General features: G+C 39.2%; 1 protein-coding gene across 50 annotated transcripts in view; it reads left to right on the plus strand.

Annotated features, from left to right (window-relative positions):
• The window catches only part of LOC114480326 (receptor-type tyrosine-protein phosphatase delta), a 486,676-nt gene that overhangs the window by 289,080 nt on the left and 170,693 nt on the right, over window positions 1–26,903 (plus strand). Inside the window, exon 1 of one of the 50 annotated variants that reach the window (XM_028474352.1) lies at window positions 26,169–26,626. The exons of the other annotated variants lie outside the window; for them this stretch is intronic. The gene's annotated coding sequence lies outside the window, so the exon portion shown is untranslated. Of the gene's footprint in view, window positions 1–26,168; window positions 26,627–26,903 lie in introns of those variants that run through there. 50 annotated transcript variants of the gene reach the window in all.

Here is a 26,903-nt window from a genome sequence, read left to right on the forward strand (position 1 = left end):
ATAAGCCTATGCGTGCATGCTTTACGTGCAGATACGTAGCAAATATGTGGACCTTTAAAACAATGTATAAGGAGAGAAATTAAGACGTGGATAAAAAGGAGCGAGAAAGGCATGTTGGGAGGCATATAGACAGTGATAGGCCTGCAGTTCACAGCCTGTAAAAGCTAATTCTATGCCAGCCTATCCACAGCCATCTCACGTGGGAGTGATTTCACCTTTCAAACCTGCAGCTCTCACGTATAGTGAGCCCATATGTAAGTCAAGGGGCTGCTTTGGATCAGCCAGAGAGAGAAAAAAAGTATTTCCTTTAACATTTTACAAGCACTTAATTTGAAACCATTAAGATATTACAGCGCTGTGGATTCAGCGCGCAGAGTGACAGTTGGTAGAGAACCCATAAAGCCCTGCACCAGTGAATGAGGCACCTTGTTGTGCTACCTTCTCACTGCACCCCCTCCTCCTGTTCCTTTTTTCCATTGAAACATTTAGCTGGAGGCTTCGGTCAGGTGGATGTGCATCCCTTTTTCTCAGCTGAGCCCTCAAGTCTTCCACCAATTACTTTAGTAGCTCATAAATGCAGCAGTTTTGCTGATGACAGGATAGCCTAATTTCCCAAAGACAAAAAAGGGAAAGTGACAAGGAAATGTTTAAGTTTTTTCCTAATACGTCTTTTATCATCACATAAAACAGTGTTCCTCAAATGTGGGTACATGTACCCCTAGGGGTATGCAATGGCACTACAGGGGGTAATTGAGAGAGAGTGGAAAATGTAAAAATATGGTTTGTTTTTAGTTAAAATGATAATTATAATAATGATGATTAGGGGTGTAAATCGCGATATGATATGAAATACGACAGGATATTCTCCTGGTGTTCACAAACACCAGAATCCATCTTGTGCTGTTCCCACCTTTGCCTTTCGAATCCAAAACCAAACGGTTCAAACCAATCGTGAGGAAGTGTTATGGTTTAGGGCGGGATATCCGGGTGTGATGAAGACAGAAGCGCCGAAGCAAAACTAGCGTATGCTAGAAGAGGAACTAGCTGGGCTACTGCTATTAGCATTACTCCGAATCAAAATAGAAATATGTCAATGCAGGAAGATGAATGTGTGGAAGCTGCGATAAACGCAGTTTTAGAAGTAGTAGTTTTTGAAAGACGCTTTGTGTATTTTTGGACGGTAAAGACAGCAAAACAGAGCCTTGTTGTTGTAGCAGCGTCTCTGCGGCGCATGCAGATGACGACATCATCATTTGTTACCGTGTGATTGGCTAAAACAAATCATGGTGGACAGGCGCTTCACCCAATCAGCTTCAAGCATTCTGTTCATGTCCCTCCCTGGTTCTGAAAGGATTTGCCAGACATGGACAATGTGGAGAACTGGAGTTAGAGGGAGGGCTACACCTCACTCTGGCTCTTGCCAGGTTCACAAAAAATGCCAAGAGTAACAAATCTTTGTTGACTGCAAAACTTTGACACAAGTGTGGGGGTGTTTTGCTTCACAAATAAAGAATGAAAACAATTTTACACTGTGTATAAAATACATTTCCACTAGAGGTACCCTTTATGCTACAGGGGAGTCCTGAAAATTCCAGTTGCATTTGAGACCTACCAAAATAAATCCAAATTGAAATTTTCAGCACGCCCCCTAAAACTCAATGAAGATGAGAGTAAAGTTGCTGAAATTAAGCAGTGTAATTATTTGTGATGTTCTACATGATATATCATACAACACTCGATACATGTGCTTTAATATGGGAGATACACTTTAACATGGAGGTATAGACTTTCTGACAGTTGGAAATCACTAAGTTAGACAACAGGTAGGATAGAATAAAAATGATATACAAGGATTAAAAGCATTTCAAAGTCCAACATTGTAGATTATGTCATTAAAAGTCTAACAACGTAAATCTGCCATGAATGCATGCACGATACCGCGGCCAGGGGATACCGATTTTGTTGGGAGAAGTAGATTGGCACAGGGTCAGTCTTTGTTCTACACCAGGCAGGACATGACCGAGAATGGTAAGAACCATATAAATAATAATTCTCTTCAGGAGGCACTGAATTATGCCTTATTCCACTTATTTACAAAATGAGATCCTTCAAAATGTGTGTTATCCCTCATTCATACATCATAATGCTGTATAGTTGTTTTTTCATAGAATTCTCAGCAAAATGTTGTAGTCAGACATAGATGGTACTTGGAATCAGAAAAAGGAGAAAGAGTGCTTTTAAGCCCAAAAAGTTTGAGAACCACTGGTACAAAACATAGAGAAAAAGAAGCAACGTGTCTTGGCAACATTATACTTGAATGATGCTAACTACAGGGGGCAGCAAATAGTTGCCTGAGATACATATACTCTAGCTTGAAAGAAAGAATACAAGCACAATGCTCAAAAGCCTTCCAGAAAATATCCTATTTCAACCGTTACCTTGACATTGTGATGCTAGTTCTTTTTCCCATTGACTTTGATGACATGTCCTTTGTGTCCCACACTTTGAAAACTCCTCCACAAACCTGACTTTGATTTTAAGCAAGCTTGGTCAGCTTTCACCCATCAATTCACCTCCTCCACTTAACTTCCACGCTGGCATAGAAGGGCATTGGAGGTGTGAAATTGATGAGGGTGTGCTTGTGAGAATGTCAGTGGGGGATCACTGGCCACAGAGAGAGAGAGAATGAGAGAGAGAGGAAGAGAGAGAGAGGGAGTAGTTTTTTTATGGAGGGGTTGACAGATAAGAGTAGCAAAAGCTTCTTTTCATGAACACTGAACTGTTAAATGGAGGATCCAGTGCAAACAATGGCCCTGGTCAATCGGCAACGGTGAGGGGCTTCTGGAAATCGGCTGGTCTCCAAATTGGCTAAAAATGAAAAGAAAAGCAAGAAAGAAGAGGGATAGAAAAGTGTGATTGAGTGACAGAAAGAGATAGAGATGAGCAGAAATTAGGTGAGTGTGTCACCATTAGTTTGGAAAGGCAATGACAAAAAAGTTTGTTTTTGTTTTGTTTTTAAAGGGGCCAGAGACATTGATGGTGAAGGGTGAAGTTAGGAACGACTTTAAGGATGGAAAGAATAAAAAGTAAAACAGATTTATTACCAAAGAAACTTTAAAAGGCACCTGTTGTGAATTTTAACTGGAAGTTCTCTCAAAAGATCGTATAATATATACTAGAGGTCTTGTAGCCGGGACAAATCCAGGTCGTCCGGGAGTCACAGTGGCTGCCATTTTGCTAAACTCAGACCAAACCCTCCAACAGGTACTTCTTAAGCAGATTTTCCTCCTCTAAATCAGTTTAATGTCTTCCCAGTTTCATCCCCTGTAAGTCCATTTCATATGTAAACAGTGCAGCTGGCTGTGGCTGCTCCGATGCGCAACAAGAGCAACTCTAGACAAGTCAAAAGTAACTCCAACACACATGCTTGTGTTGTTCGTCGTAATATAGAACAATATTAAAGCAAATGTGGAGAAAAGCACTACAAAAACCTAAACAAAATAGAAAAATCAAAGAAATCAGGTAGATCTTAATGTTAACACTGCACCAGAATCAAGTAAGTAACGTTTATTTCTATAGCACCTTTCACAGGCAAAAAGCCACAAAGTTCTTCACAACACAGTTTAAAATCAAAAAGTACAAATAAAAACAAATAAATAGGTTTTGAATCAACAACTTAATGTCTCATCCAGCCGAACATGGCTGCTCCTCATAGATGTGTGTTTTTAAAAGAAAATAAATAAACGTGCACACATTTTGTTCATCGGCAATAAATTGAACACATTTTATGTTATAGTGACAAGTACTGGTTCCCTTTAAACAAACTACGCAGTCACGGCCAGGAAATGTATTCTGGTACATTTATCTATGCTCCAACTAAAAGTAAAGTAAAATAAAAGCTATAAAGAAAACAATGAAACATGTGCAAAATACCAAATAATTAAGTTTTACATTTTTCAACTTGGAATTCACAAATTTGATGAAACTACACAATATTTATAGGGGCTCACATTTTTCCCATGCCTATATCACACGACCAGAGTCATATTTTATCTCAAACTGTGGGAAGAAGTGACACTTTTTCTGAAATCTTGTCATTTCCTACCAAATTCCTAAACAAAAACTGTGTCACAAAATCACAATTTTGACGTGAAGATCATACGTGGATCATTTACTGCTTGGATATTGTCGGTGTCTTACTTTCCTTTATGTATCATTTATACATGGTAGTGCAAACGAGAGCACATTAATGTTGAAATTGAGCATTTTCCAATCTAAAATATGTGGCCCACTTCAGATAAACTGCTTCATTATTTGGCCATTGAATGATTATGAGTTTGACACCCCTGTCATATAGGATGCTACTTGTAAAATGATTATTAAAATTCCAACATTTTTCATTTTCGAATTCAATCTTCAAATGCATCGAAAACCAAGCAAAAGTCATCAGCGAAATCTGCCATCAACAGGGACAATTTGTGACATGAGCATTATTACTTCATTGTTTGTTGCCTAAATTAAAGAACAACTCATTAATTATTTAACTCAAAGTTTTATACTTAAAGGTTGACATTATTTTGACACAACACCTGTCATTAGCATTAATAAGGTGTCATGAAGGCTGTCAATAAGTGTTGTTTGTTACCCTAACCCCAAACCTTTGCCAAAATGGCTCCAAAGATTTCATAATCTAGTGAACGACACTTAATGACAGCTTAATGATAGCCTTTATGACACCTTATCCATGCTAATGACAGATAATGACAGCGTAATGTATAAAACTTCACATAAAGTGTTACCATTATTTCTCTATTTTCTCTAAAAGTTTTTTACGAATCATTGCTATCAAAAATATAAATGTGTTTTGAATTTGACCTAACTTTAAATATATTTTGATGTCTAATCAGTCGAACAGGCAATGAATTATTTAATTTAGAAAACAAAGAAAATGTAAAAAGTGTTACTACCAACAACGAAAACTGTTTTATAGTGTGTTAATCAACTAATTGAAATTGCTACTTGAAATTGACCTGACGAGTCAGTATTTTTGTTGGAATGTGAAAACACTAGGGATTTAACGATTCACTCAACTCCCGGTACGATTCGATTCACGATACTGGGTTCACGACACGATTCTCCCACGATTTATTTTACAAAATGGGACTGTAGACAAATGATGATTGAAAAATATTCCTCTATTTTTTTTTGGGAAAAAACTAGAAAATGCTGTACTATTTTTATTTTATTTTTCATTGTCAAAAGAATCCCTTGATAAACTATTCAAAACAATGCAATTTAACTAAAAATAAATCTTGAATGAAATAAATAAAAGAATAATACAAATGAAGAAGAAGCCTATTAATTTAAATTATGGTTCTATAGTAAACAATGCAAAACTGCATAATAGTTCTTTTTCTTTTTAAAAGTGCGACTGAAAATGTACTTTGTGCCTTAACAATTGGACTTTAAAAAAAACAATCTGCATTGTATTTACGTCAGATATTTGTTTGGACCAGCAGAGGGCGCTGGTAACCCAGTGGTCGGTTGGCATGCAGATATTCTGTGCAGTGAAGAAGAGATGCTATGCTAGCAGAGCTAATGGAAAAATGTGACTTTTACAGATATTCACGTAATATTCCAGATATTCTTTCGGTGCTAAAGGGGTAAGGAATCATTTATAAACATGTTTAAGAAAAGAAGGCAGCCAGAAAGAAAGTAGTAGCAGATTCCGCCTGCCGCCTCAGTATTTGGACAAGAGAAGGATAAATATATAGCACCCTCTGCTGTATAAAAAAGTACTGCGATTAAATTTTCAGAAAATCAATATCAACCGTGATACCTATGAATCGATTTTTAACTGCCTTACGATTAATCGTTACATCCCTAGAGAACACTCGAGTATTTTTGATGAACTTTGTTCCACACTTTAAAGTGATCAATGTCATGATCTTTGAGCGCAGTTACCCATGTGTGTTTTGTTAGTAACACACACTGAACGTACTCCAACTCACTGAACAGATGTCCTGAGCTCAGTTCCACAGATCCACTCTGTCACGGAGGAGTCCTCTCAGTCTGTCTAACCTTCCACCCCTCACTACCTTTAGCTGTGGTTGTGTCTGTGGGCCACAGGCTGCTGCACACCATGGCTGCTCCTGCTGTCCCAGTTGCTCTCTTAATGGACCTAATGGCTTTCCAGCTCATTGCACCCGCACCTGACTAGATCAAAACCAAGGATCTATCTACGAAGCTCATCGCAAACTGGATTTCACATTACATTATGAAGAGGTGATATTGACTCTGCATGACTCAGCCGTTCTGAAATGATGAGTAAGCGTGCCTCTTAAGCACGGCACGAACAGTGCAGGTCGTATCGGAGCTCGAGATGTGCACTCTGTTAGGGTTCTTACTGTCAATACGTGTGTGACCTTCTACTTGACTTATGCAACATTTAAAGACAAGAAGTGAATAATAAACTGATATTCACAAGGACAAAGTGCCATGTAACGCTATCAGTAATCACGCAGACTTCCCTTGTTATCTGTTCAACTGTGATAGTCGTGTAAAACTGCACATACTCAGAAAGAGTTCATATCTCATACGAAACCAAAGACTGAGTTAATGTTTAACTAAAAAAAACAAAAAAAACAAACCTCTCTCCAAGTTCAGCTGGCAATGCAAACTTGTGTTAAAGCACCAGAAAAACCCAATTCTCTAAATCAGCTCTTTTTTTTTTACTCAGAGTGATGAAGTCTTTATGCGATGCCAATAAATGTCTGAGTGTTTACAGTCGGTGCTCCTGTGGGTGGGAGCCAGCTGAAAAATGTCCATGTCACATATGTCTGACTAGGAAAAGTTTAGTGACACGTTGAGCAAATTGTGATGCAGCAAACGGTGTCAATCATTCGGACTGCAGCTACGACAAGACTTGTTAGCTTTGGAGAGACTTGGATGTGAATCTTTGGGTGTCTCACGATTCGATTTCGATTCTTAGGGTCACGATTCGATCCAAAATCGATCGCATAGTGTGTTAAGGCAAACTACGGCATCAAAACAATACAGTTTGTATAAGATCATTTTAAATAAACTGATTCCAATGGTGTAATCACACAAAGGAACATTTATTCATGCTAAATAAATAAAAAACACACTTTTATGTTAGCATGAGCATATACATGGGTTTTCCCATAGACATTAGCATGAACCTAGCAGACTTTTTGTGTAGTGGTATTTTCTATTTATGAGAACAATCATATGTATTTGTATGTTCAGTTTACAGTGTTTCCTGAGTAAAGACTCTAACAGGATCTTCTGAATCAGAGTTGTTTTTTAAATTTTTTTAAAAAATTTAAAAAAGTTTTTTTTTGAAAAATCGAATTTTGAAGTTTATGAATCGATTCAGAATTGTGGATGATTAGAATCGCGATTTGTATGTGAATCGATTTTTTTCCCCCACCCCTACTTTTTATACTTTAGACATAATAAATTAAGGATATAGTTAATGCTTAATCACGTTTAATTTGAATCACAAATACAAACGTATTTTTTGGCTTTTCTTCTACATATTAATTAAAGGTGGGACTTGATTTTTTTTTTTTTTTTTTTATCTAATTAACTTGGGACTTTGTAATTAATTAGTCTTAATTATTCTAAATTAATTGCCTAGCATTATTTGACAAAAGAAACATTTTTTTTCAATTTAAATGGATTTTGGTGTATGATTGAATCAATAAGAGGAATAAATTAATTTAAAAAACACAATTGTGTTTAATATTTCCATCACTGAGTGCTAACACAATGTGCAATATGAATAAAGTATATTATGATTGCATTGGTCACAAAGCACAAACTTAAATGTAAGTAAGCTATATTCATACTTTTCTGGATTTTTTTCTAAACGTTCTAAAACAAATTTGTTTTTGTGTATTAAAATTAAAATTAAAAAAACAGCACTTAGTACAGTACATTGCAGAGAAGTGGAAATGGAAAGATGCTAAAAGCTTATTATTATTTTTCTGTAATTAATCAAAATGTGCCAGCCGTAATAATAATGCATTTTGGTCTTCTCAAACTATTTTATTTTTTTAATAGAGTTGTGGCAAACTGTTAAAAATAAAGATTCTGAGACATTCACATCCACATACATTCACTATATTGATGATATAAATTTGGCATAATGCATACCTATAGTAAATAAATATTATAAATGCCTTTAATTTAATTGCATCAAAGCCCAAGTGTCTGTATTTATGTTAGGGCTGGGACTTCAACTCGTTAATTGTGATTAAAAAATAATACACTCAAAAAAAAAAAAATTTTACGGCAATTGTATTATTTACCATTTATTATCGCACAAAAGTACCAAAAATTGGTACTGTTGGGTACTGGTACTGTACTCGGAAAGACTTTGCTGCTCATGTCAAATATTGTTATGTGATTCATTTAGATTGATCAGGTTTAAAAGCCTCTAATTAATTCGATTTTTGTTATTTGTTTGTATCAAGTTCCACCACTAATATTTATGTCTCTTAAATACATAAATCGTGTGAACTATCACCACTGTGCAATAACCACTTTTTTTTTTTTTTTTTTTAAAGATATATACTCTTGTTATTTTTCTTCCATTTTATAATTATTTTATTCTTTTAATGTGTATTTCTCACTGCTAATTAAGAAGCGCTGCTAAAATATTGTTCTTTGTCTCAGTAAACATTGACAACCTTTTTTGGATCGTGACCCCATTTCGATATCACAAATTTCTGGCGACCCCAAAAACTTTATATTTTTCTAGAATTCAATTTTGATCAAATTCCACCAGCTCAGACCTACTGCACTGAATTTTAACTCGATGTACATTTCAGAAAGTGTTCATTTAGAATACAGTTGTTTAAAACTGTGTGTTGTGTTTTAATTACAAAAATAATTTAATAATGATTCAAATCCCTTCAACTTTATTTATATAGCGCTAATTACAACAAAGTCATCATGTAGCGCTCAAATGATTTATATAAGAATTTAACAAATATAGATAATAGATAAGCATATATGTAGATTAATAGACAATATTATTATTATTATTATTATTATTATTATTATTATTATTATTATTATTAATTTAATACATTTTTAAACAGTATTTTTTTTAGTTTAGGGAACGCCTATTAATCATTCATTAGTTGCTTATTAATATGCATATTAGTAACATATTGACTCTTAGTCATTATTAAGTACTTATTAATGCCTTATTCTGTATGGACTTATTATACAACCACTTATTATACAACCACTAAGAGTTTTCCCTCAATAACGTCAGAATTATTACTTATTAGTAGTAAATCAGGAAGTTGTTGTATATGAATAACAATCTCAACATGCTAGGATTAGGGTTAACGTTAATCCTAATCCTAACCCTGTTTGGACTTTGAGACTGCCATTAAGTGTATAATAAGGCATTAATAACAATAAGGCATTAATAAGTACTTAATAATGACTAATTAAAAAAACAATATATTACTAATGCTAAAAAGCAACTAATTAATGGTTAATAGGTGTTCTCTAAACTATAGTGTTACCTTATTTTTTAATCAAATACTAGACTTTTCAGGCGACCACATAAGGTTGAAAAACACTGATCTAATCCATCAGGATTTCCCAGATTTGGGTTTGTGTTCTGCAAACTAAGCTTTTTTTTCCACATACTTTAAAAAAAAACAAACCTAACATAAAAAGTGTTAGATTTCATTCGAAATTGTTACTTTACAGAAATGAAATCTATCAATAAAACCGGGTGAGTAATAATCTCAGTAACTGCTTTGAACATGACGCCAGCATTTTTAATTTTTTTTTTTTACTTTTTTACCATGAGATAATCATATCGAGTGCAGGTAACTCTCCAGGGGAGTGATTTGAGAACATAAGCAGGGTTAAATTCATGATCATGGCTTCAGAAGACATGAGGCATGCCTTGGGAAACAACTACGCAGCCTGAAAGTAGGTCAGGAAGTATATTACATATAGGTGTTATCAGTGATTGGGCAACCCTATGTATACAGCTGTCTGGCATGTGACCAATAAATTAACCACTTCTTCCCCATTACACACACAATTACAGCAATCAATCTCACTCTGGTGCCATACAATCATTTCAGCCACATCATAAAAAAACCTTGTTTTTTTGGTTTTTTTTGTGTGTGTGACTGTGATAAACAACACGCTATTCACAGTTCCCATTTCCCGCTGAATGTTGGCTTCTTGAGGAAAGCATGACTGTACACGCGGCCATTCATCATGTCTGGCAAATTCCAAGAAGGACAGAAGTATTAAGTGTCGAAGCCAAGGTCTAGAGTCAGGGGTAGGTTTACATTTTTCGTGCCTCGGAGGTGTGTGTAATATCACCTTGGCATTTGTTGCTCTTAGCATCCCCCCCCCCCACCTCACACTCACACACACACATGTACACACTCGCCCGCCCTCGTTTTCTTGACTGCTTGGGCAGCCGCCATAAACAAGTCAATCTCCATCCGTTTCAACACGTTTAGATTAGATTGATCCGCTTAAGATAGATTGTTATCCCAAAGAGCGAGAGTCTCGCTTGATGGGGGAAATTAATTTTACGATGACTGGTTTACTTGATCAGAGATGTGAGAGAGAGGTTAAGACTATAAATGCATCGACTCTAGGGGGAGGGCATGAGAAGCCAGGAACAAAAATCCCCCTTTTTTTTTTTTGGAATTAGACAAGTTGTCGCCCTTCTCTGAGGCATTATACACGCTGTCTTTAGGTCATGGAACGCAGAGTGATGATCTGACCAACAGTCGTTTGTTTTGCACCTGCAGCTTGTCAAGAGTGAAAAGTTCTGCGCCTTTGGCTTTGAGGAGATGGACGTTGAAAGATATTTCATTTTTTTTTTTTTTTTTTTTTTTTTTTTAATGTGTTTGTGTATTTGATATTAAGTGTATCCAATAGGGTTGGGGTCAATTACAATTACATTATGATTTCAGTGACCAGCATTTTTTCCAATGACAATTTATTTAGAATATATATATATATATATATATATATATATATATTGTTTTATCCTCAGGAAGTCAATTACAATTTTGTTCTCAATTAAAATTACTGAAATAAATAACCTAATAGAAGTTAACCTTCCTATGATAAGGGGTCCTAAATCAGCTTTAAAATACACTAAAAAATATTATCTATCATTTTTTTTTTTTTATTTAACCGTTATTTAACCAGGAAAAAAAATCCCATTGAGATTAAAAACCTCTTTTTCAAAGGAGTCCTGGCCATTTCATTTGTTTCTCATCTCTTGGTTACCTTGTTAGGCTTCCTGAAAATATTGATATTAATATTTTTGGTGTGGCGCCCAAGCCTTTTTTGTGTCAGTATACGCGTACATTAATATACTTATTTTTTTTAATGGTAAAATGTGGGAAAACTTAATATGAAAGACATTTTAATAATTATTAACTATGCATGTGTAGAACTGTACATAGAACGGTAACATGGTTCTTCAGGCTTGTGTTAAATTAGAATTGTAATTGCCATGAAAATTCTATAAAATATGTCAAAGTCAAGTTATCTAAACTCAATTACAATTTAATTACGATTACAACAGCTACTGATTTTTTTAAATTACAATTATGCCATAATTGTAATACATTAGCAATTACACAATTACATTTTTAGTTATAAATGACCCCAGCCCTGGTATCCAATGTAACTGCATCCAGTCCATTGTATCCATTGCAAATGTATCAGAATGTATTATAGATTGATATCTAACATTTTGAAATCAGTTTTTTTTTTTTTTTTTATTTTAACCTGTTTTGCCCATTTCTGAGTAAGACCAATGTTTGTTGTTTAGTTGTTTTTATCCTCTACTGAGATAGATAACACTACAAGTACAAAAAGACTATATCAAAGTCAATGCACTTCCAATGGTTGCTTGGCATTGTCGACAAGGACAATGGGCAAACACCAAAAGATAAGAGAAATAAAAATCTTTCATTTCAGTGGAAAAAGATTGTTGAGCTCCTGTTTCCTGACACAAAGAAGCTATCAAGGACTGGCCTTGTGTAGTGCAGCATTACAAAGCACTTTGCAGCTGAAGAGGATAAATGATGGCATTCTCAAGCCGCATCAGTATCTTTATGATGCTCAAACGACGTATTGATATTTTAGCCACCATAGATTTGTATCCATAATTATATTATTCTATATGTTTTGCTTTTAGTACACCAGGTTAAAAATTGTTTTGCAATTGTGAAATAAAATATAGTTAACTACAACTAGGGATGTCCCGATACAACTTTTTCATTTCCAATATACCGATATTGCAGCCTTGCTTATATCGACCGATACCGGTATTGATCCGATACGATATCAGCATGAATCATACATACTTTTATTACTTTATTTTTTTTTTTTTGTTAGATAATAATGACTTATTCTGTCGTGTGGAATGTTAGAAAAGACTTATAGTCAGCAACAGTAGGTATGAGAAAAACTGACCCATTTATTATTAACCAATTGGTTACATACATTTTAACATTCAACATAATATCTACAGTATTCTACGATTGAATAAAATAAAGAAAAAATGAATTTCAAAAAAAGAAAAATTGGAAATTTTAATCCGATATTTGTTTTCAGGCTGATTACGCGCCGATATCCAATATAGATACCGGATAGGGACACCCCTAACTACAACTACAAAATGCGTGTGCCTACAATAAGCTAGGGATATGTACATATTTATTTATTTATCTATTTTATTTTATATTATTTAATTTATGTATTTTACCAAAGTAAAGTTGCTGTGATAGTTCCTGACCCTGTGGGGGGGGGGGGTTCTTACTGTATATGTAAATGTCCTATCCATTTACGTTGCAAGACAACAAGAACAACACAACCCATTAACTATGAAATGAGTGAAAACAACTAAAGAAAAGCCAACAGTTTAATTTTTTTTGAGGGGATGAAAGACAAATGTTGAAATATTATAATACTGGATCTTCGAGGGTTGAGTCTAAATCCCAAAAGGTTTTCTTTGCAGGCAGGTGCTCAGAAAAACAGATACATCAAAAGATTTGTTTACATTATCCATGCAAAGTAACAACCTACAGTAAGTACACTTTTTTTGACCCCGCTCATGTAAGTAATGTAAGCACGCAACAAGAAAACATGACATATCCATGCCCCACAAACAAAACAAATGTCTGAGCATTTTGTAGACTAGTCCAAACTGCATTAGGATTCCTCGCAAATAGATTGGGTTGTCTCCGATTTCTCTCACTGAAGGATACTTGCTTTCTAAACTACCTTTAAAACAAAGTTTGGATATAATCCGTGATGGACAACAGGGAAAGCTGGTAATGAATGGCACCCGTGTCCCAATTAATCAATGGCTGCTGCTCTATCACTGCTACAAAGAGAACAAAAAATATCAAAGCAAAGGTTTGCAGAAATGCAAAGACAAACATGCAAAGACTCGAAATATAGTCAATGTGTTTGAAAAACAAGGACTTTCAGTAAGGCATGCAATGATTGTAGTCGCAATAAAGCAGGCTACACAATAGATTTTTTATCTATTACAGACTCCATTCATGAAGATAAAAAAAATCAGGCATAGAACAGTTTTAATGGCATGGCGTGTGCGCTCCAATCATCCCAACACACACAAAGAACTATTCTGTCTCACCGCTGATCTTCCTCCAAGCCTAAAATCTCGTGTGACCCAACGAGATCTAATAACGTGATCTCATTCTGCGTTCCATGCTACTCAGAATTCTACTCCAAAAAGTAGCTTGAAATGCAACTTGAAGTAGAAGCTCCTACCGTATAAAGCCAGGGGAACATATCTAATATTATAGCCGACAGCCATGTTTGAGATATTTTGACGTGCTGCTGCTTGTCTCAGTTGAACTTCAAGATTAGAATCAGGAGACGTCGACATTCCCCTCACACGTGACAAGTTTTTATCCTAAATATTGAGCAGATCAATTTTTATATTTCTGGCCCGACCCATTTCCAAGCTGATTATTGTGATAAATTGACTCTTAAAGGGGACATATCATGGTTTTAAATCCTTCCTTTTTACATATAAATCATACAGTTGTGGTCTATTTAAAGCGGAACTGCAATGCTTGGGTCTGAATTCCTCATTATTATAGCTCCACAGGCCCCTTTTCTGATGTGCTTCTGAGAGCAACTCGTTTTGGTGCGGTCTCTTTAAATGCAAATGAGACACTCCATACCCCGCCCCCTCTTCAGGTGACACTCGGTTCAACTCCACCCTGCTCGGCCATTTTTGTAGTTTGATAGAAGAGATAAGGCTATGTAGCGGCGCATAAACTTTTTATTCAGAGGTTATTTACAAAATGTCAACAACAGAAGACTTGTCCATCCAGCCTTACATGTTTGAGCCAGAGTCTGACCCGGCGGAGCAAGATGGAAATGAAGATGATGAACCTGCAGAACCTTAACAAGTGAGCTAACACAAGCACCGAGCTAACGCTAGCGCCAAGCTAACGTCACGAAATGCATTTTAATACAGTCTTTTCAAAGACAAAAACGGCAAAATGAAATGACTAATGAAAACTTTAGACTTAAATTAAATCACGTAGGCCATATCATCAAGGAGCTAAAACGAGCACACAGCGCTAACATATGAAGTCTGAAGACAGTGCAACTGCTAATACTAACAAAACAATGACAGGGACGTCTTATCATCACACTTTTTAGCGTTATTTACAGCTTACCAAAGTGCTCTGTTCGTCTTCTCCAAAGATAGAAGGAATTGAACCCTCAACCAGACAAAGTCTTTCGGCAAATCCTTCTTTATACTGGCGGAGGTTGCAGAAGCAGTCATCCTTGAAGTGCTTCGCGCACACAAAAATGACCTTACCCACAGATGTGGGTACATTTCCATGAAAAATAAAACTCAACCAGGCACTTCGAAAAGGTTCTGATGCTGGGAGACGTTGTAATGAAGCGTGTGGGTTACTACATCCAACAACCGAACATTTTGAATTATCCTCTCGTAACTTCTGCATCCTTGAGCTTGGACTACAAAATAAAAGCGAGAAATAAAAATGGCGGATTGCTCGAAGTGTTGGACCTGGAGTTGATGTACTAATTTGGCAGTTCCGCTGCAAATACTGTGATGTAATAGTTCAAAAAACGTAATAGAGAATAGAAAAATCGAAACAGATTGAAAAATATGAGCAAAACAGAATATAAAGATATCTACGGAGCACCCGAAGAGACTAATTTGATTTTTTCTGGACTTATAAGCACTCTAAATATACAACAAAATGCATTTAAGGGCTAAAAAAGAGGATTTAGCATGATATGTCCCCTTTAACGCTCCTCAGACCACAGGATAATCTTAGAGGATAATCTGTTGTTTTCCATCCTTGGTCAGGAGGGGGGAAAATTGGGACAAAACAGCCCAATTATCTTTCTGTGTGTACTCCGCTTAAGGCGGTTGAATTGCTGATATTCCAATTTTCAATACTTTCTGAGCACTTTTGATTAGTGAAGTCTGATCATCACAAACTACAGTAGTTATGCAAAGTAAGTAGATTGTTTTCTTGTGACGCAACGACTATTTTCTGACAAAATACAAATCTTTTCACATAGCCATTTCAAAATTGAAAAGATCCGATAGGAGTAGCACCATGGTACTTTGCTACAAATCCACCAAACTTTACTATACCTCAATGCTTATTTATCAGCAAATGAATCTTTTAGGGAACATTCATACCAATTTAGTCCTAAAGGTCCAAATGGGCAGAGGACAACTGATAATATTATCACCTTGGTTTGGCTCAGTTTGCATTTAGAGCACAACTTCTGATCCGCACCAAACAGCCTCCTACAGTTGTATGAGCTAACCGCTAAAGGAGGCCGTTACTGGAGTAGACTTCTCTAGGCAGAGAAATAGAAACCTGAATTAGAGACTCAACTATGGGTCAAAGCGAGCGCTTAAGAGTGCACAGACAGTTCTTATGCAACATTCAACAATGGAGCAGCAACAAGTTCCATGCTTTTTGTGGTTTTGCACCGTTGCCAGTTATGCCGTGCGCTTGCAGTCATCTCCAATACTTCCTGTTTTTTGCCTGAGCTGAACGCGCACTGTGTTCAGTTAACCTAATTGCCCCAGACTATGATTGAAAATGCTCAGAGACTGGCAGAATTTTTTTGTTTGATCCACTCTACGAGGCGGACTATACAAGCAAACACTCGTTCTAAACGCTCTCGGATTTGTCGGTGTGAATGCACTCATAAGCTACGTTCAAACTGCAGGCAAATGCGACCCAAATCTGCTCTTTTTTGCCCATATGAGACCTGTATCCGATCTGTTAAAGACTGTCTAAACAGCATAATTAGGATTATTTCAAATTCGACCCAGATCACTTTCATATGTGGCCATAAATCCGACACGGAGCCGATTTTTTGCTATGCAACTGCAGTCTGGATGGCCGAGGAACTTTCCAACTCCTACATCATACAGATGTAGCAGCCATCACAATGCAAACGGATAGAGGCATAAACCAGGCTCTCTTCTTTTTCAGTCTCCTTAAAGTTATATAGTGCTGACTTCTGTTGGAAAGGAAATTTCTCAGTGTGACAGTCCTACACTGGGCGCCTCCATATTTACTTCCATGAACACCGTACGTGCCTGCGGGGTCATGTGTCACTTCAGGACTTCTTCTGCGCATGCGGGTCACTTCAGGAGTCGCATTCTATTCATACTCCAAACTGATTGAAGACGTATTTAACGTAATATGAACAATCACACACAAAAAAAAAAAATCTGATTTTTTTGAAAGAATAGTGTCATTTGCAGATATGAATCCATCATATCTCTGTTAGTTGGTGACATGGCGTGGGTGTAGGTCAGAATACTGATCTGACTGCAGACGGCTGTCCCTCACACTATGCTGTTGTTGGTCATTGGATGTTCATGACTGCAGGGCGAGGTTGTCCATCAGATGGTTTGGGTGGCTGCCACAAAAGCAACTTTTTTCTCAAAACACGATTGGTCATAGTCACCTGTCTTCCCGAGGCTGCGGCTCGTGCTCTTTTTCTGAAGTGCTACACTCGAGCACTGTGCACTCGACTACATTATCGTCAACCACGTCAGGCCATTGTTGCTACGCCTGTTCAGTGGCATGGATGCGAGTGAATCCCTCACTGAAACCCTCGCATGGAATATGTAATCATTACACATGGATGATGAAGGCTACATCCCAACCGGCTGACCTCGCTGCACACAAAGCCACTCGTGGCAGCTGTTTGCACAAAAACGCCTATAATATAAAGAAGCAATATGTCACATGACATGGATGCACACTCAACCCCTACCTCATGACAGGATTATTAGTGTCACAAATATTAACTTCAGATTAGTTTGTAGCCCTTTGTGTTAGATTGACTTACATAAATTAATGTTGGGCAAGTAGAAGCTGGTGGATGCCTGTGTTTTATATTAATATTATTACTATTATTATATTATTATAGTGTGATTCATGGCGCAGCCCATTGACCCATCAATAAACAAGTACATAGTGCAGCATTATTGTCAAATTTATTTCCTCTTTCTAACATTAAGAACTCAGTAAATTACTGGATTTGATACCATTATAACTGCAAAATAGTTTCAACACTTAACTTGAAGTTTTATACATAAAGGCTGACACCTGTCATTAGCATTAATAAGGTGTCATGAAGGCTGAACCCGACTAGATCCCTTTCCCTAAACTTAATAAAATGCAAACATAGCTCCAAAGGTGTCATCATTTAGAAAAAGGTGTGCTAATTTACCGAACGACACTTAATGACACCTTATTCATGCTAATGATAGATAATGACAAGCATAATGTCAGCCTTACGTATAAAACTTCACGTAAAGTGTTTTTTTTTTTACCAATTCTGGACAAGTCAACATGTTTTCAATTTAACTCATAATTTATGTAACATGTCTATGTAATGGTAAACATGAGTAAGCTCATTCTCACATTCTCAACCCATGTGACAGGAATGAAAGTGTACCTATACACTTCAGCAACTCTGCATTCATATAGAACAATCAAGCCAAACAATGAAAAACAAGAGCCCTCAGAGAGTGCAAACCTCTACCAAGAGCCAAATATCCTCTTTGCCAGATACTGCCAGTTGATTGGAGTGATTCTGATCACGGTAACCTGATCGTTCACACTTTAAAGACATTTCTAGTGTTTAACTATGCTGCTGTATGCTCAAAATAGAAAAAGCAACAGAACGACTAGAGCATGTAATGCACAAAGTCACCAGTAGGAGGTGTTGTATAACAGCTCAAACAGCTGAACATAGGGATTTATCCCTTTTTTCAACTGATCCAGAATAAGTATATGGGATTAGATCACCCCCAAAATCTTAATCACTAGTTCCTCATCCCATTTTGGATATTTCCTAATCAAATTAATCCATTAGCTTTTGATATTGGACTGTTCACAATCAAATCAGAATCAGTTTTGTTGCCTAATAGAGTGTTTAGACAATACGAGAATTTTTACTTGGTGGATGGTGTGAAAAACAATAATAATAATAATAATAATAGATACTGTTCTGCCCTCGGAGCTTCCCCGTGTGTTCCTAGGCAGGCAGTTAACCAGTGTAATGACCACGCTGGCTGTTTCTTTGATGCATTTTATTCATCAGAAGAGCAGCATGACTCATGTGTGTGTGAGTGGTAAAACTGCAACACAACCACATAACAATTATTTTAAAATGATATAAAACAATGTATAATGAAAATTAGGCACCTCATATTACAGGTCTCAGTTGTACAAGCTAACATGCTGATGCTAACGTTAGCATATGATGCTAACACGATAGAACCCCAAACTTGCTTCATCTGCTTCAAAACATGAAATACAACAACATGCAAGGACACAGACAAGTGTAGACATGTTAACTAAATTATTCTAATCAACTTACAGGCTGTGATGACTTAGGACACAGTGCAGCAGTCTGAACAATATTTCTCCGGACTTTTCGGCAAACCGGAAGTAGTATAGCCGCCACTTCCGGTTTTACCAAATAAAACGTAAGTGTAAACAAACTCTTAAAAATAATGTAGGAAGCCCTATAAATACATTCACAGCATAAAATAAACTCTGGATGGCTCATAAGGAGCCAGAACACTCCCCGCCTGACATCAGTAAGATGTCACACCTTAAACCCTTGAACGAAATCTTTTAGATAGCATCAGATAAAAGAACAACAACATCTGTGACTGGTCTCAGGTAAACCCTACTAGTACCGTCTTTGACCACCTTAACTTCCACCTTTCTAACAAGTCCATCATTGCTGGGATGAACCTTCATTATCACTCCCATCGGCCATTGATTTCGCTTTGCAAAGGGATCCTTCAGGACAACCACATCCCCCTGCTGTAGGTTCGGTCTTGTGGTATGCCACTTGTGGCGGTACTGCAGTGTCGACAGGTATTCCTTCCTCCAGCGATCCCAGAAGGAATTGGCGAGGCTCTGGACTCTTCGCCACTGCAGCCGGAGGAGATCCTTCTCATTAAAGTTGCCTTGAGGTGCTGGGGATACTCCGACCTTCTGAGTTAAGAGTGTAGCTGGGGTGAGGATGAATGGTGACTCTGGATCGCTTGACACCGGAACAAGTGGCCTTGCGTTAATGATGGCAGCCACTTCTGCCATGAAGGTGGTCAGCACGTCGTGGGTGAGGTGCTGAGAACCAAGCTGGGAAAACTGAGAATCTAAGATCTTGCGAGCTACCCCTATCATCCTCTCCCAACTACCCCCCATGTGTGAGGAGTGTGGGGGATTAAAAACCCAAGTGCAACCACTGTCATTAAGGAAAGACTTGATTTTGGAGTCAGCGGGAATCTTGTCATCAAAGCTCAGCTCTCTACGAGCCCCTATGAAATTAGTCCCACAATCTGATCTTAACTGTTTTGCTGGGCCCCTAATCGAAATGAACCTGCGAAGGGCATTGATGAAGCTGGAAGTGTCCAATCCCTCTATGACCTCTAAATGAACTGCTCTAGTGCTCATACAGGTGAACATCACCGCCCAACGTTTGCTAGTTGCAAGCCCACCCCGGGTACGTCGAGAGGTAACTGACCATGGCCCAAACACATCCATGCCTACATAGGAGAATGGGGGATCAGTACTTAGACGCTCCGTTGGCAATTCTGCCATTTTCTGAGACTGTGTCACTCCCCTTAACTTTCGACAAACTACGCATGAGTAAACGAGACTGCTGACCTGGCGTTTACCTCCTAGCACCCAGTAACCTCCAGACCTCAACGCACCTTCCGTAAGGTGTCGCCCCTGGTGTCTGGTCTTTTCGTGGTAGTGGCGAATTAACAGACTGGTCGCATGGTGTTTGCGTGGCATGATCATGGGACGTTTCTCTGCATTTTCGAGGTCAGAATGAAGAAGGCGTCCGCCAACCCTAAGGAGGCCTACCTCGTCAAGGTAGGGAGCAAGCTTTAAGAGAGGGCTTGTTTTTGGAATGGTTTTGCCTGTCTTTATGAGTTTGACCTCCTCTGAGAAGCTTTCTTGTTGGACTGCTTTAATGAGCACCTGTTTTGCTTTTTCAAAGTCTGAGGTAGTGAGCTCATGACACATGTGCCACCCTTTACACTGTCCATCTGGATTCCTTTCTTTGAACATGCGGGCAATATGGACCAACCGGGCAAAGGCTTTGTTAAGTGAATGCCAGCTGGAGAAGGACTGTAAACTTGTAGTCTTTAAAGAAGATTGTGGAATTTGCGAGGTGTTGGTGAGCAAGGGACGGACCTCAATGTCTGTGTCAGGATGTTGCAACTGAAACGAATCATGTTGGCTGCATTCAATGGGCTTTAAGAGGAAGTCTGGTCCTGTCAACCATGTGCTGGATGGCAGTTTTTCAGCTGATAGAGATCTGGACCCGTGGTCAGCCGGATTGTGCTCCGATGGGACGTAGCTCCACTGAAACGGACTTGTCACTCGTCGGATGAGTTGCACACGATTGTTTACAAAGACATGAAATCTCCTTGACTCATTGTAAATATAGCCAAGAACAACTCTGCTGTCTGAGAAGAAACGCATTGCGGCAACCCGAATGTCCATTTCATCTCTGATTAGCTCAGCCACTTCTACTGCCAACACTGCGGCACATAACTCAAGTCTGGGGATGGTAAGTTCAGGTTTGGGAGCAAGTTTGGCTTTTCCGAATACAAATGCGAGCTCTGTTTTACCATCTTTGTTAGTCGCCCTCAAGTAAGCCACTGCTGCGATTGCCTTGGTTGATGCGTCACAGAAGATGCAGACTTCCTTGCATTCTGTAGTCGCAAAAGCAAAGGAGCAGTAAGGTCTTGTGATGTGAGTTTTCTCAAGCTGATTGAGGGCATTTTTCCACTCTAGCCACTCTTTGAACATGGCCTCTGGAAGAGTCTCGTCCCACCCAGAAGTCTTTTTGGTCAGTTCCCGTAACAGTGCCCTCCCCTGGATGCTCACTGGCACTGCAAAACCCAGTGGGTCAAAGAGACTGTTGATTGTGGACAGAACCCCTCTTTTTGTGTAGGGCTTTTCAACTTGAGAGACCTTAAATGTGAAAGTATCTTTGTCAATGTCCCAAGATACTCCTAAACTTCTCTGCATTGGCAGAAACTCTGTATTGAAGTCTATGTCTTTGAGCCCGCTTGCTAAATCTTCACTGGGAAATGCTTTCATGACATTTGGGCTGTTCGAGGCTATTTTGTGGAGCCTTAAGTTGGAAGCAGCAAGCAGTCCCTGAGTGTCTTTGAGAAGCTTGACTGCTTCAGACTCAGTGGGAAGAGATTTTAATCCATCATCAACGTAGAAATGTCTTTGAACAAACTCTCTGGCCTCTGGGGGGTACTCTGTGTCTGGCTGTTGTGCTGCATTTCTCAGACCGAATATTGCCACTGCTGGGGATGGGCTATTGCCGAACACGTGCACCTTCATCCTGTACTCAATGATGGGCTCGGTTGGATTGTTGTTGCGATACCAGAGGAACCGGAGGAAGTTTCTGTGGTCTTCTCGCACGTAAAAACAGTGAAACATTTGTTGTATGTCCGCAGTCACCGCTACTGCTTCTTCTCTGAAGCGGACAAGCACCCCGACAAGGCTGTTATTCATGTTCGGCCCCGTAAGCAGCACATCATTTAAAGAGACCCCATGAAATTTAGCACTGGAGTCAAACACAACCCTGATATTGCCAGGTTTTTGTGGGTGATAGACACCAAAGAAAGGCAGATACCAGCATTCTTCTTCTTCCCCAAGAGCTGGAGCTGGTTCGGCATGATCTTTGTCGAACAACCCCTGCATGAAGTCCATGAAGTGTTTCTGCATTTCAGGACGCTTCTTTAATGTGCGGCAAAGTGACTCGAAGCGACTGAGAGCTAGAGTTCTGTTGTTCGGGAGGTAGGGCCTCGGTGTGCGAAAAGGCAATGGTGCCACCCAGCTGTTTGTGTTGTCTTGATAGAAGTCTTTTTCCATAATCTGGAGAAAGGCTCGGTCCTCAAGAGAAGGTGCTAGCTTTTCATCTTTCTCACTTTGTTGAAATATTTGATCCCCTATTTGGCATGAGCTTCGAGAGTCCCAGGGCTCAGTGAGTGAATGAAGTTGCTCTTTAACGTGAAACATGTTCTGGCAGGGTGGCATGAAACTTGGACGCCCGTTTTCAAGGATGCTAGTTTTGAATGAGCCCACAACAGTTGGCTTATGAGCTCCCCCCAAACATACATCCCCCACAATAACCCACCCAAGAGCAAGCCTCTGGGCAAATGGAGCGTTGATTGGGCCATTAACACGTTCATACACTTTGTGTACTTGTATTACATCTCGGCCTAACAGCAGCATTATTTGGGCTTCGTGGTCAAGGGGTTGGATTTTACTTGCCAGGTGTTTGAGGTGAGGATGAGCCATCGCAACCTCTGGTGTTGGGATTTCTGACTTGTTATCTGGTAGAAAGTCGCACTCAAGCAGGGAAGGCAGAGGAGTGGAGAACTGACCATCGACAGACTGAATGATGAGGTTTTCGGCTATGCGGCCATTTGTCATGGAAACCCCAGTACATGTCTTAAGTGTATATGGTGCTATGTTGCCCATAGAAATGCCAAAGGTGTCAAAAAGTGCTGATTTGGCTAATGACCTATTGCTCTGGTCATCTATGATTGCGTAAACCTTGACTTTCTTTTCTGAATGCCTCTCTGGGTAGACATACACCTGACATATTTTTGAGCAGGAGCGGCCCCCACTTAAGTTCCCACATATACGAGTGCATGTTGAGGTAGTTTCTAAACTGCCTGAATTACTCCTCACACCATGTTCCTCCCTTTGCTCCCCGCCGTGGTCTGGAGTGGCATTTTGAGTTTGGCTGTGTGGTGCAATCCACGGTGCTGGACCTGCATGCAGTGCAGAAAGGTGTTTGTTGCTGTTACACTCAGAGCATGTGATTTCAACTTTACAGTCTTTAGCTTGGTGAGTAGAGGAGTCACAGCAGCGAAAGCAAATATTGTGTTCCCGGAGATATGCCTTGCGCTCGTCTAGTGTCTTTTCTCTAAAGCCCCTACACTTCTTGAGTGAGTGTGGTTTCTGATGGATGGGACACTGTTTTGTGGTGAATTCTCGGACTAAGCTTGTTTTGTTGGATTTATTTACCTCTGTTTTGTGAACCGTGACAGGAGCTCTGAACTTAACAGCTCTTGCGTAGTGGTTGTCGTGTGTCGCTGAAGTGGACGTGGAAGCTGGTGTGGCTGACTTAAAACTTGGGTCGTTTCTCATTCTTGCTTCACCTTGTAAGAAACGACAGAAGAATGAAAAAGGAGGGAAGCTTACGTTGTATTTTTGCTTGTATCTTGTCCCTTCTGACATCCACTTGTCTTGGAGATTGTGTGGTAACTTTTCAACAACTGGAGCGATGCCGCGCGAGGTGTCTAAATAGACTAAGCCAGGTAAAGAGCCATCAGATTTTGCTGCGTCTACCTCAGATAGTAGGTCCCCAAGTTCTCTGAGTTTTTGTGGGTCTTTATTATTGACTCTGGGAAAATTCTCCAATCGGTCTAAGAGAGACTTTTCTATTGCCTCTGGTGTCCCATAACAGTCTTGTAGTCGTAAACCAGACTTGGCGAAGGCCCTCTGCTGGATTATTGAGATGGACAGAACGTATGCGTTGGCATGCTTGGAAGACTCCTCTCCGAGCCACCGGGAGAGTAAATCTAACTCTTCACTAGGCTTTAAGCTTAGCCCCTCTATAGTGTTATAAAAGGAAGCCCTCCATGCCCAGTAGTCTTCAGCCCTGTCTGTGAACTTTGTTAGACCATCTGTGACTAAACCTCTCTTAGCAAGAAATTTAGCAAGATTAATAGAGTCATAGTCCCCAGTGTTTGATGATTTGGCTGGAAAGACGAACTGTTAGGGAAAAGGAGTACATAGGTTGAGGTGTGATACTCGGATGCCTGTACTGTGCGAGAGGGGATTCTGGTGGCAGAAGATTATCAAACTCATTTTAATGTCCTGTTTATTTGTTTTGGGGCCATATTCAAATGAGGCAGCTAGATCTGGGACTGGGCTTAAGATGCATCTCTGAACTGGTGTAAAACTTTTAGTGTCTGGTACATCTTCACGACGATGATCTGATGAGTATTTGAAGACGGTTTGTAGCTTATAGCTGTCTGAATGTATTGTGGTTGGAAGTTGGTTAAGCATTTGAGGGGTCAATTTAGCTTGAGTGTAGACTTGAGTTAATTTTGAGTCCTCATCTTGTTTTCCTGATGAATGTGCTGACTGCGTTTCAAGATTCATGGCTTCTTCAGCCACAGCTGCTTCAAACACACTGGCTTCAGCGAGTGCAGCCTCTGCTTCCTTTTCTTCTTTAAGGGCATCTAATGTGGCACTTAACTCTGCTTGTTTCATTTTAATTTCAATTTCTTTACGTGCAAACTCTGCTCTGGCGCGAGCAGCTTCAGCTTTAGCACGTGCTTCCACTGCTGCTTTAGTGAGTGAGTTGTAGGATCTAGAGCTAGATCTAGATGAGCAGGTAGACCGTACCTCAAAGTTCTCATCCTCAGATGGCTGCATGGCTGGATCTGTCTCTGAAGTCTGATAGACTGTGCACTGATCCTCCTGCTGAAGTCGTTTCCGCAGCCTTTTTACTGTTCTGCCCTCGGAGCTTCCCCGTGTGTTCCTAGGCAGGCAGTTAACCAGTGTAATGACCACGCTGGCTGTTTCTTTGATGCATTTTATTCATCAGAAGAGCAGCATGACTCATGTGTGTGTGAGTGGTAAAACTGCAACACAACCACATAACAATTATTTTAAAATGATATAAAACAATGTATAATGAAAATTAGGCACCTCATATTACAGGTCTCAGTTGTACAAGCTAACATGCTGATGCTAACGTTAGCATATGATGCTAACACGATAGAACCCCAAACTTGCTTCATCTGCTTCAAAACATGAAATACAACAACATGCAAGGACACAGACAAGTGTAGACATGTTAACTAAATTATTCTAATCAACTTACAGCTGTGATGACTTAGGACACAGTGCAGCAGTCTGAACAATATTTCTCCGGACTTTTCGGCAAACGGAAGTAGTATAGCCGCCACTTCCGGTTTTACCAAATAAAACGTAAGTGTAAACAAACTCTTAAAAATAATGTAGGAAGCCCTATAAATACATTCACAGCATAAAATAAACTCTGGATGGCTCATAAGGAGCCAGAACAGATACATATTTAATTAAAATAACCCCAGACAAAAACACGACCTCCTTGGTGGAGGCAACAAAGTTGTTCAAATTAATTTGAACAACGTTCCGGAACAACAACTTTGACTTGACATTGATTGACATTTGTCGCTCATCACATCGCCATATAATTCGACCAATGGCATCGAGACATGCGTTCAGCTTTTTTCTTTTTTTTTTGTCAAGCTTTGCATCTAATAATAATAATTATTATGCCCACGCACGCACGCACGCGCACGCACACTGAAACAACTATGTCCAAGTGTACATTCCTGTGGGGGGGGGGGTGAACCGTGAGAAACGGGAGGAATGGGACCTCGTTGGGTGACGTCACCTGCTCCCCCCGTTTTTCACACACACACTCTGACCACAGTAAAGAGTGGCACACACACACACAGAGAGAGAGAGAGAGAGAGTTGACAGCGTGTCCCAGCCGCAGCGCGCTCTCCAAACCCAACCAGTCTCTTCACGTTCAAACCAATGAAGACCTATAACGAGCAGCACGCACACTGAGCTGAGCACAGAATACACCACGCACGCCCCGTGTGTGCGCGTGTCTGTGCGCTTCGCCCCACAGCAGGCGCTGCTTGTCGTGTCGGGAAAAAAAAAAAAAAAAGAAAAAAGAAAATTAGAGGCGAATCTCCGGGAACTGAAGAAACTAGAGGACGGATTTCTTTCCTTCTTTCCCAGCGCCGCGTTATTTTCTACCTTCAGGACTCGCCTGTCTTTACTGGATGTAAAAAGAAAAACACACGCAGAACTCTCGACCTGTCTGTGTGCGTAAAGAACCAGTGGAGACACCCAGGGTTTCTGAGTGGACACAACATGGTGACAAGGTAAGACATCCTGGATGATATTATAGTGGGAGTTTGTGAGCGGCAGCCGCAGTGATTCCAGGTCTAAGTTTTGACAACATTTTGACGTGAGCTTTGAACTCTGTTTGCTTTAGAAACGATCACCTTTGACCAATGTGTGGTTTTTGAAAGGGCTTTAATTGGCCATTATATAGTGTGCGTCTGGTGCGATTCCTATTATTATTATTATTATTATTATAATACAGAATGCGCACATTATACACACTCTGATCCAGGCGCATAAAGATTTAACATGGGA

This window comes from Gouania willdenowi, chromosome 18 (genome assembly GCF_900634775.1).
Source record: "Gouania willdenowi chromosome 18, fGouWil2.1, whole genome shotgun sequence".
In the NCBI taxonomy this organism is placed as follows: Eukaryota; Metazoa; Chordata; class Actinopteri; order Blenniiformes; family Gobiesocidae; genus Gouania; species Gouania willdenowi.